At 59.4% G+C, this 9,513-nt stretch overlaps 1 pseudogene; it reads left to right on the forward strand.

The window, feature by feature from the left end:
• The first annotated feature begins 1,353 nt into the window (after window positions 1-1,353).
• LOC121287792 lies at window positions 1,354-2,966 on the forward strand (annotated as a pseudogene).
• The last annotated feature ends 6,547 nt before the right edge of the window (window positions 2,967-9,513 follow it).

Genomic DNA, 9,513 nt, shown 5'->3' on the forward strand with positions numbered 1-9,513 from the left:
CCCCTCCCCCTCTGCCCCCCGCCCCTCTGCCCCATCCCCTTCTGCCCCTTTGCCCCCTCCCCCTCCGCCCCCTCCCCCCTCCATCCCCTCCCCCTCTGCCCCTCTCCCCTCCACCCCTTCCCCCTCCACCCCCCTCATTCCCCCCTCCGCCCACCTCATTCCCTTCTCCGCCCCCCTCATTCCCCCCTCCACACCTCTGCCCCCCTCCCCCACACCTCTGCCCCCTCCCCTCTGCTCCTCTGCCCCTCTGCCCCCTCTGCTTCCCTGCCCACCCTCTGCCCCCCCCTCTGCCCCATCCCCTTCTGCCCCTTTGCCCCCTCCCCCTCCTACCCTTCCACCCCCATCCCTCTGCCCCCTCCCCTGCCCACTCCACCTCCCCCTCCCTCTCCCCCTCTCCCTCTCCCCCCTCCCTCTCCCCCTCCCCCCACCTCCCCCTCCACCGCTCTGCCCCCTCCCCCTCCGCCCTTCTGCTCCCCCTCCGCCCTTCTGCTCCCCCTCCGCCCCTCTGCTCCCCCCTCTGCCCCTCTTCTCCCCCCTCTGCACCCACCCCCTCTGGCCCCACCCCCTCCGCACCTCTGGCCCCTCCGCCCCCGCCCCTTCCACACTCCGCCCCCCCTCTGCGCCCCCTCCGTCCCTCTCCACTCCACGCCTCTCCCTCCGCCCTCCTCCCCCTCCGCCCCTCTGCCCCCATCCCCCGCCCCCCCATCCCCCTCCGCCCCATCCCCCTCCTCCCCTCCGCCCCCCATCCACCTCCGCCTCCATCCCTCTCCCCCTCCCCCTCCTCCTCCCCTCCCCTTCCCCCACCCCCTTCCCTTCCCACTCCCACTCACTTCCCCCTCCCCCTCCACGTCCCCTTCCCCCTCCTCCTCCCCTCCCCTTTCCCACTCCCCTTCCCCCTGCCCACTCCACTTTCCCCCTCCCCATTCCCCTTTCCCCCCTCCCCTTTCCCCCTCCCCTTTCCCCCTCCTCCCTTTCCCACTCCCCTTCCCCCTCCCCTTTCCCACTCCCCTTCCCCCCTCCCCACTCCCCTTTCCCCCTTCCCCCTCCCCTTTTCCTCCTCCCCCTCCCCTTTGCCCCGTTGCCCCACCCCTTTGCCTCCTCACCTTTCCTCCTCCCCCTCCCCTTCCCCTTCTCCTCTCTGCCTCCTCCCCCCTCCACCACCCATCCTCCCCCCTCCCCCTTCTCACCCCCTCCCCTTCCCATCCCCCTCCCCTTCCCCATCCCACCCTCCCCATCCACTTTCCCCCTCCCCCATCCACTTCCCACCTACCCTTCCACCCCCATCCCTCTGCCCCCTCCCCTGCCCACTCCACCTCCCCCTCCCTCTCCTTCTCCCCCTCTCCCTCTCCCTCTCCCTCTCCCCCTCCTCCTCCCCCTCCCCCTCCCCCTCCCCCTCTCCCGCTCTTCCTCCCCCTGCCCCTCCCCCTCTGCCCCTCCCCCTCTGCCCCTCCCCCTCTGCCCCTCCCCCTCTGCCCCTCCCCCTCTGCCCCTCCGCCCCCTCCCCCTCTGCTCCCTCCCCCCTCTGCCCCTCCGCCCCCCCCTGCGCCCCCCTCCGCCTCGGCGCCCCCCTCCACCCCTGCCCCCTCCTCCTCCCCTGCCCCCTCCTCCTCCCCCTCCGCCCCCTCCCCCTCCGCCCCCTCCCCCTCCGCCCCCTCCCCCTCCGCCCCCTCCCCCTCCGCCCCCTCCCCCTCCGCCCCCTCCCCCTCTGCCCCCTCCCCCTCCGCCCCCTCCCCCTCCGCCCCCTCCCCCTCTGCCCCCTCCCCCTCTGCCCCCCTCCCCCTCTGCCCCCTCCCCCTCTGCCCCCTCCCCCTCTGCCCCCTCCCCCTCTGCCCCCTCCCCCTCTGTCCACTCCCCCTCTGTCCACTCCCCCTCTGTCCACTCCCCCTCTGTCCACTCCCCCTCTGCCCCTCTGCCCCCTCCGCCCCTCTGCCCCCTCCCCCTCCGCTCCCTCTGCCCCCTCCCCCTCTGCCCCCTCCCCCTCTGCCCCCTCCCCCTCTGCCCCCTCCCCCTCTGCCCCCTCCCCCTCTGCCCACTCCCCCTCTGCCCCCTTCCTCCTCTGCTCCCCTCCCACTCCGCCCCTCTGGCCCCCTCCGCCCCCCTTCCCCTCCGCCCCCTTCCCCCTCCCCCTCCGCCTCTCTGCCCCACCCCATTCTGCCCCATTCCCCTCCGCCCTGATCCACCTCCGCCCCCCATCCCCCTCCTCCCCCTCCCCTCCCCTCCCCTCCTCATCCCTTCCCCCTCCCCTTCCCCTCCCCCTCCCCTCCCTTTACCCATCCCCCTTCCCCCTCCCCCTTTCTTCCTCCCCTTTCCTCCTCCCCCTTTCCCCCTCCCCACTTTCCTCCTCCCCTTCTGCCCCGTCCACCTCTGGCCCCTCCCCCTCTGGCCCCTCCCCCTCTGGCCCCTCCCCCTCTGCCACTCCCCCCTCCGCCCCTTTGCCCCCCTCTGTCCCCTCCCCCTGCCCCTCTCCCCCTCCGCCCCTCTGACCCACTCCGCCTCCGCCCCACCCCTCCACTCCCCTTCCCCTCCGACCCCCTTCCCTTCCACCCCCTCCCCTCCGCCCCTTCCCCCTCCACCCCCTTCCCCCTCTGCCCCCTTCCCCCTCTGCCCCCTTCCCCCTCTGCCCCCTTCCCCCTCCGCCCCTTCCCCCTCCGCCCCTTCCCCCTCTGCCCCCCCCTCCACCCCTCTGCCCCCCCTCCGCCCCTCTGCCCCCCCTCCGCCCCACTCCCCCCCTCCGCCCCACTCCCCCCCTCCGCCCCACTCCCCCCCTCTGCCCCACTCCCCCCTCTGCCCCTCTGTCCCCCTCCACCTCCGTCCCTCCGTCCCCCTCCCCCTCCATCCCCCCTCCGCCCCCCCTCCCTCCACCCTCCGCCCCTCTGCCCCTATCCCCCTCCGCACCTCTGCCCCCATCCCCCTCTGCCCCATCCCCCTCTGCCCCATCCCCCTCTGCCCCATCCCCCTCTGCCCCTTCCCCCTCCTCCTCCCCTCCCCTTCCCCCACCCCCTCCCCTTCCCCCACCCCCTTCCCCATCCCCCTCCCCTTCCCCCTCCCCTTCCATTCCTCCCCCTCCGTCTCCCCTTCCTGCTCCCCCTCCCCTTCCCCCGCCCGCTCCTCCTTCTCCCCTCCCCCGCACCCACTCCCCCTTCCCCCACTTTCTCCCTTCATCCTTCCCCTGCCCCCTCCCACCATCCCCCTTTCCCCCCTCTGCCCTCTCCTTCCCCCTTCCTGTTCCCCTTTGCCCCCTCCCCCCTCCAGTTCCCCTTTGCCCCCTCCCCACTCCACTTTCCCCACTCCCCTTCCCCCCTCTCCCTTCCTCACTCCCTTTCTCCCTCCCCACTCCCCTTCCCTCCTCCCCTCTCCCCTCCCCTTTGCCCCCTCCCCTTTGCTCCCTCCCCTTCCCCTCCTTTCGCCCCTCCTCCCTCCCCCCTCAACCAGCCCTCCTCCCCCATCCACCAGCCCTCCTCCCCCTTCCCACCCCCCTCCCCTTCCCCTTCCCCCTCCCACCCTCCCCATTCCCTTTCCCCCTCCCACCCTCCCCCATCCCCTTTCCCCCTCCCACCCTCCCCCATCCCCTTTCCCCCTCCCACCGTCCCCCATCCCCTTTCCCCCTCCCACCCTCCCCATCCCCTTTCCCACTCCCACCCTCCCCCATTCCCTTTCCCCCTTCCACCCTCCCCATTCCCTTTCCCCCTCCCCAACTCCTTCCCCCTCTCCCCTCCCCTTCCACCCCCACCCCCTGCTCCTTCCCCCCTCCCCTTACCCTCTCCCTTCCCCCCTCCCCTTACCCTCCCCCTTCCCTCCTCCCCTTCCCACCTCCCACCCTCCCACCCTCCCCAATCCCCTTCCCCCCTCCCCATCCCCATCCCCTTCCCCTTCCCCTGTCCCCGCCCCTCTCCCCCTCCCCTTCCCCCTTCCCCCCTCCCCCTCCCCCTCCCCCTTCCCCCTCCCCCTCCCACCCTCCCCCATCCCCTTTCCCCTTTCCCCCTCCCCCACCCCTGTCCCACTCCCCCCTCCCCCATCCCCTTTCCCCCTCCCCCTCCCCATCCCCTTCCTCGCTCCCTTTCCCCCTCCCCTTCCCCCCTCCCCCATCCCCTTTCCCCCTCCCACCCTCCCCCATCCCCTTTCCCCCTCCCACCCTCCCCCATCCCCTTTCCCCCTCCCACCCTAGGTAGGGATTTCCTGGAAGTTGAGCAAGCACCGGGCAATCCTACCATATAACTCTGCTTGTACATATTCCTAGAGATGTCACTACATGACCTCCTGCCTCCCAACTGTGCCATTGGTTGCTTAAAACACCAATATTTTCAGTGGACCACCTCCCCACATTCAATCGGAAAGCGAATAGATTCATTATTCAGTTGGACAATTGCTAACTGTCTGCCAGCCTTTATTCCCCATCATATTTTTATAATTAATAAACCAAAAACATTCAATGAAAACAGCATTTTTAAAGCCCCATTGGTGTTCTCCTGAGGTTGCTGGCAGTAGGGCCCTGAAGAAGAATCTTCAATTCCTGGAGACTCCAGGCTAATCCTGGAGGGTTGGCAACCCATGTGATTTGGAACAGAACTTGGCCTTCCCATGAATTTGCTGCTATTGTGTTTCTAGGTGATAAAGGTCACAGTATTGCGAGATGCTATTGAAGAAGCATCAGTGAGTTGCTGTAGTTGAACTTGTCTTTTCCTTCTGAGGCCCCCTTCCTGTGTTATGAAAATTCCACAAGTATTATATCTGTACAAAAATTAGTAAAGCAATTAAATACATATGTATTATTGTTTCAGGGCAGAATCGTCCGGTCCCATTGGTGGTGGGCGTGAGCGTACAATAAGGCGAGAAGGCCAAAAATCAATTTCATAACAAAAACAGAATTACCTGGAAAAACTCAGCAGGTCTGGCAGCATCGGCGGAGAAGAAAAGAGTTGACGTTTCGAGTTCTCATGACCCTTCGACAGAACTTGAGTTCGAGTCCAAGAAAGAGTTGAAATATAAGCTGGTTTAAGGTGTGTGTGTTGGGGGCGGAGAGATAGAGAGATAGAGAGAGGTGGAGGCGGGGTGTGTGGTTGTAGGGACACACAAGCAGTGATAGAAGCAGATCATCAAAAGATGTCAACGACAATTTCACACCAATTTCACACCATCTTCATCAGTTTGCAATCATCTGCTCTGGCCATCAGTGGTGGGCAGTGATTCCCGCCGTCCAACGTTAGGAACTTAATTTTAATGCACTTGCATCTCATTATTGGTTTCTGGAGGACCAAGACCTGGAAAGCCCTGGCCTGGTTAAGGCGTCCTGCTGTGGGGCAGCTGCACCCTTTCAGGCTGGAATCATCCCCATACGTCAAATATACCACCCACACTGATGTGATTTCAGTTTGGCATGCTCACGACTGCCTTTAAAAGGGGTGCACCTGGCATCCTGAACTTCGAGGGGACCTCAGAGGTGAGTGCACGAAGTCTTGCGCAGCGCTCGCGAGTATTGCCCGTTGGACATCAAGGAAGAGGTGTCGCACATTCACAGGGCTACAGGCAAGTCACTTTTTCCCAGCTGGCTTTCAGTGCGGTGCCAGGGCAAGGGCTGCAGTGCAGGTGAGGCCAGGGAGGGGGAGGCAAGGTAGCACAGACTGAAGGAAGTACACAAGCACATGACAGGTGGGTATGGGAAGTGGCCACACACTTGGAAAAGCTTGTCAAGAGTGAGCATTATTCCGCAGCTGAGACCATTCAACAGCAGCTCCATTGACATGCTTGGAGTTAAGCCTCTAAAGCTTTTCTGCCCACTCAAGCAACGCAAAAGCATAAATGTGCCACCAAATGCTCCAAAACCTTTCATACCATGGGTGAAGACTGCAAATTCATGTGCGTCTTAGGGGACAGCAGAACAATTGGCTGATTGGGCAAATTGCAGAACCCTATTGTGAAAGGTGGCCATGCTGCAGTCACTGGTAGAAGTGCTCACAGCCCCTTGCAATGTCTTTATTAAGGTTTGGAACAGTATCCATTATGGTTGTCAGCCTTCAGCACCTGTCCCATTCAGGAGCACATGGTCACTGGACACAGATGCTGAAGAGATTGGGGGCCAGCCCCACCTCAAAGGTGCTGAGAGCACACAGAGAGAATGACGGAACTCTGTGACGCCTATCCATGACTATCTGGCAGCAACATCAAGCACCATTGGCTGCAGGTATCACTAATGTGTCCAGTGAGTGTGAAGCTGGATCACCGTTTTGCTCTGAAAGTTACAAACTGTGCAGGGACGAGGACCTGGAATGAGACACCTGCCTTCATCTTGTGCAGGAACCAATGTTTCACGTCTGAGTGACACAAACACTGCTCATCAGAACAAGGAGCCATAGGCAAGGAGACATTCTTGGCAGTTTATTTACAATAGTGAACATTATGTACAAGTGATTAACACCCGTCTGCAAAAGAGTTACATCTTCTTAACCTTCCTAACCCTGCCAGTACGTCTTGGTGCTCCCCTGACATCCATAGCAGAGTGGAGGCAGCCTGCTGTCTGCAACGCCCTGAGTGTGATGACTTTGGCGTGCATTCTCTGGAGGGCCCTGGCCTGCTTTGGGTGTCCTGCTGTGAGGAAGCTGCACCCTCCTTGGCCTGTAGTGTTGGAGCTACTGGAGTCACAGAAACAGGGGGTTTAGATTGGCCAGACATTCCCAGAGTCACCTGGGTGGATGGCTCTGGTGTGTTGAGCTGCTGGTCGTCCTCCCTTTGGGTGCCCGGGGTCCCCAGGCTGACTCCTTGAGGAGAAGGGGAAGCTGGAGTGAGATTGAACTGCTCTGCACCCCTCTCATGTACACACTGTTGGAGGCCAACTATGACGTCAGCAATAGAGTTCAGTCCACACAGCAATGAAGGACCAATGTCCTGGACCAAGGTCTCCATGGTGGCTGCCATCCTGCCAGTGTTGACCTCAGTGCATCAGCAAGCCAGCGCTACCACCACGGACTGAAGGCAGAAGGCAGTCCATCATTCCTTGCAATCTGAGGAGTGCACCAGTCATCCCTTCCTGAGGCTCCCGTTGATTGACTTGTAGCTCCACTAACTGATTGAAGACCGAGTCCAGAGGCTCTTCATCTGACTCGGGCTCAGCAGATTTCTTGCCTCCAGCAGTCTTCCGTGTGCAGGATCATCACTTGGATGTTCACCGCCAACCTCACCATCACCACAGGAACAGTCCATGTCCTCTCCGGCCAGCTCCAACGCGCTATTTTCAAATGGAATGAGGACCTTGATGTCCGGCACTCCAACCCCGGTCTGGGACCTCTCCCGTTGATTGTGTGTGATCTTGTCCTGCATAAAGACAGATGGAGAGGATGTGAGCAAGGTGCATCCCAGGCCAAATGAGAAAAATGCTAGCCGTGTATGTGTGCTGAACGGAGCCATGGACAGGATGAAGAGGCAGTCTCCAGAGGAGATGAGGCCAAATGAAGATGTGAGGGTGTGTGTGAGAGAGTGAGTGGTGATGTCCTTTGAGTTGGCATTGAGTGAGATGCCAGTGAATGTATGATGGGCTTGTGAGTGGGTGAGTTGAAATTGATGAGATGGTTGCCTTACCCTGGCAGCACAGGTGAGATCATTCATCAACTTCTTGTGTGCAGCACTGGCACTAACCACCTCTGCCACTGTCTCCCAAGCCAGAGTGGTGGCACTGATGGGCCTCCTGCGGCCAGATCAGGAGTAGAGGACATTGCAGCAGGCCTCCATGGCATCCAGGAGTTGTCCAAGGAATGAGTCACTGAATTGGGGGTGCTGCATTCTTCCTAGCTTTTGGGACCATGTCTTCACTGGAGCAGTCCAGAGCTGCAAGCATTGAGAACTGTGCACACGGCTGCAGTTTAAATATAGCGCTCAGCTTGTGGAAGCGGTGAGGTAACCGAGTGGTGGATAAATCGGAGGCCAGCTGCCAGCGATCTGGCATGTTTTCCGTGACTGCATAATTTATGAGGTGGAAAAACCTGCCATTGCAGCCAGCAGGTAAAACGTCTTTTTTCACTCCTGCTATCACACTTAGTACAGATCTAGGATGATTCCACCCTTAGTTTTACATACTTCAGTATTATTCCTCAGTCTTTCCTCTTCTTTCCCCACACTGCGACTGACCAGAGAGGTCTCACAAAATAATCCTTCCAATTTTCAAGTTTTTAAACAATTCTTTCATGTAAATGTGCGTGTCACTAGCAAGGCCAGCATTCGTTGTTCATCCCTAATTGTCCTTGAGAAAGTGGTGGTGAGCTGCCTTCCTGATCTGCTGCAGTCCATGTGATGTAGGTACACCCACAGTGCTGTTGAGAAGGGGGTTCCAGGATATAGACTCAGAACAGTAAAGGAACGGTGATATATTTCCAAGTCAGGGTTGTGCATGGCTGGGAGGAGAACTTGCAAGTGGTAGTGTTCCCATACATTTACTGCCCTTGTCCTTCTAGGTAGTAGAGGTCACAAGTTTGGAAAGTGCTGTCAAAGGAGTCTTGGTGAGTTGCTACAGTGCATCTTGTAGATGGTACACGCTGCTGCCACTGTGAGTCACCAGTGGAGGGATTGAATGTTTAAGGTGGTAGATGAGGTACTGATCAAGCAGGTTGCTTTGCCCTGGATGGTGTCAAGCTTCTTGAGTGTTGTGGGAGCTGCAGTAAGCTATGCAAGTGGACAGTATTTCATCACACTCCTGACTTGTGACTTGTAGATGGCGCACAAGCTCTAGGGAGTCAGAAGATGAGTTACTTGCCTCAGAATTCCCAGCCTCTGGCCTGCTGTTGTATCCACGATATTTATATAGCTGGCCCAGGATGTGATAGTGGGGGAATTCAGTAATGTTAAAGCCATTGAAAATCAAGGGAGGTGATTACTCTCTTGCTGGAGATGATAATTGACTGGCACTTGTGTGGCACGAATGTAACTTGCCACTATTCAGTCTAAGCCTGAAAGTTGTCCAGGTCTTGCTGCATATGGTTATGGATTGCTTCAGTATCTGAGGAGTCACATATGTACCTTGAAGAAGCATTCTTTTAAAAATTACTGTATAAATATGGTACAACTACAATTCAAATTCCTAATGGTACAGCAGATGACACCCACTGTGCAGACTTAAAGAGAAATCAAGAGCTCAAAGTAACTATGGACACACGTAGAATTTTGCCAACTGATTTGATGCATGCAACATATCACTGGGGAAACAAGAGATGAAACTTTACATCATAGCCTCTCTCTCTCTTTTTGGCACTGATTCTCAGTGCTGTTCACTGGGCAGAGATTCAAGGCCTTATTTCCTTGTCCTACTCCCCTCCCTCCCTCTTGGCTCTCTCTCCACATGTTGCAGCCAAACACCAAACGATAGCCTCACACGCAGACCTGCTGGCACTTTTTCTCCCTCTACACTTCAACCAAAACCTGTGTCAACACAAAGAGACACTGACTCGTATTTACTCTCATTGGACGGCATCCCTTGATTGACAACACATCTCAGCTGCTGTCTGTCCTGCCTCCGATTCTAACTGGTATTTT

This window comes from Carcharodon carcharias, chromosome 15 (genome assembly GCF_017639515.1).
Source record: "Carcharodon carcharias isolate sCarCar2 chromosome 15, sCarCar2.pri, whole genome shotgun sequence".
Lineage (NCBI taxonomy): Eukaryota > Metazoa > Chordata > Chondrichthyes > Lamniformes > Lamnidae > Carcharodon > Carcharodon carcharias.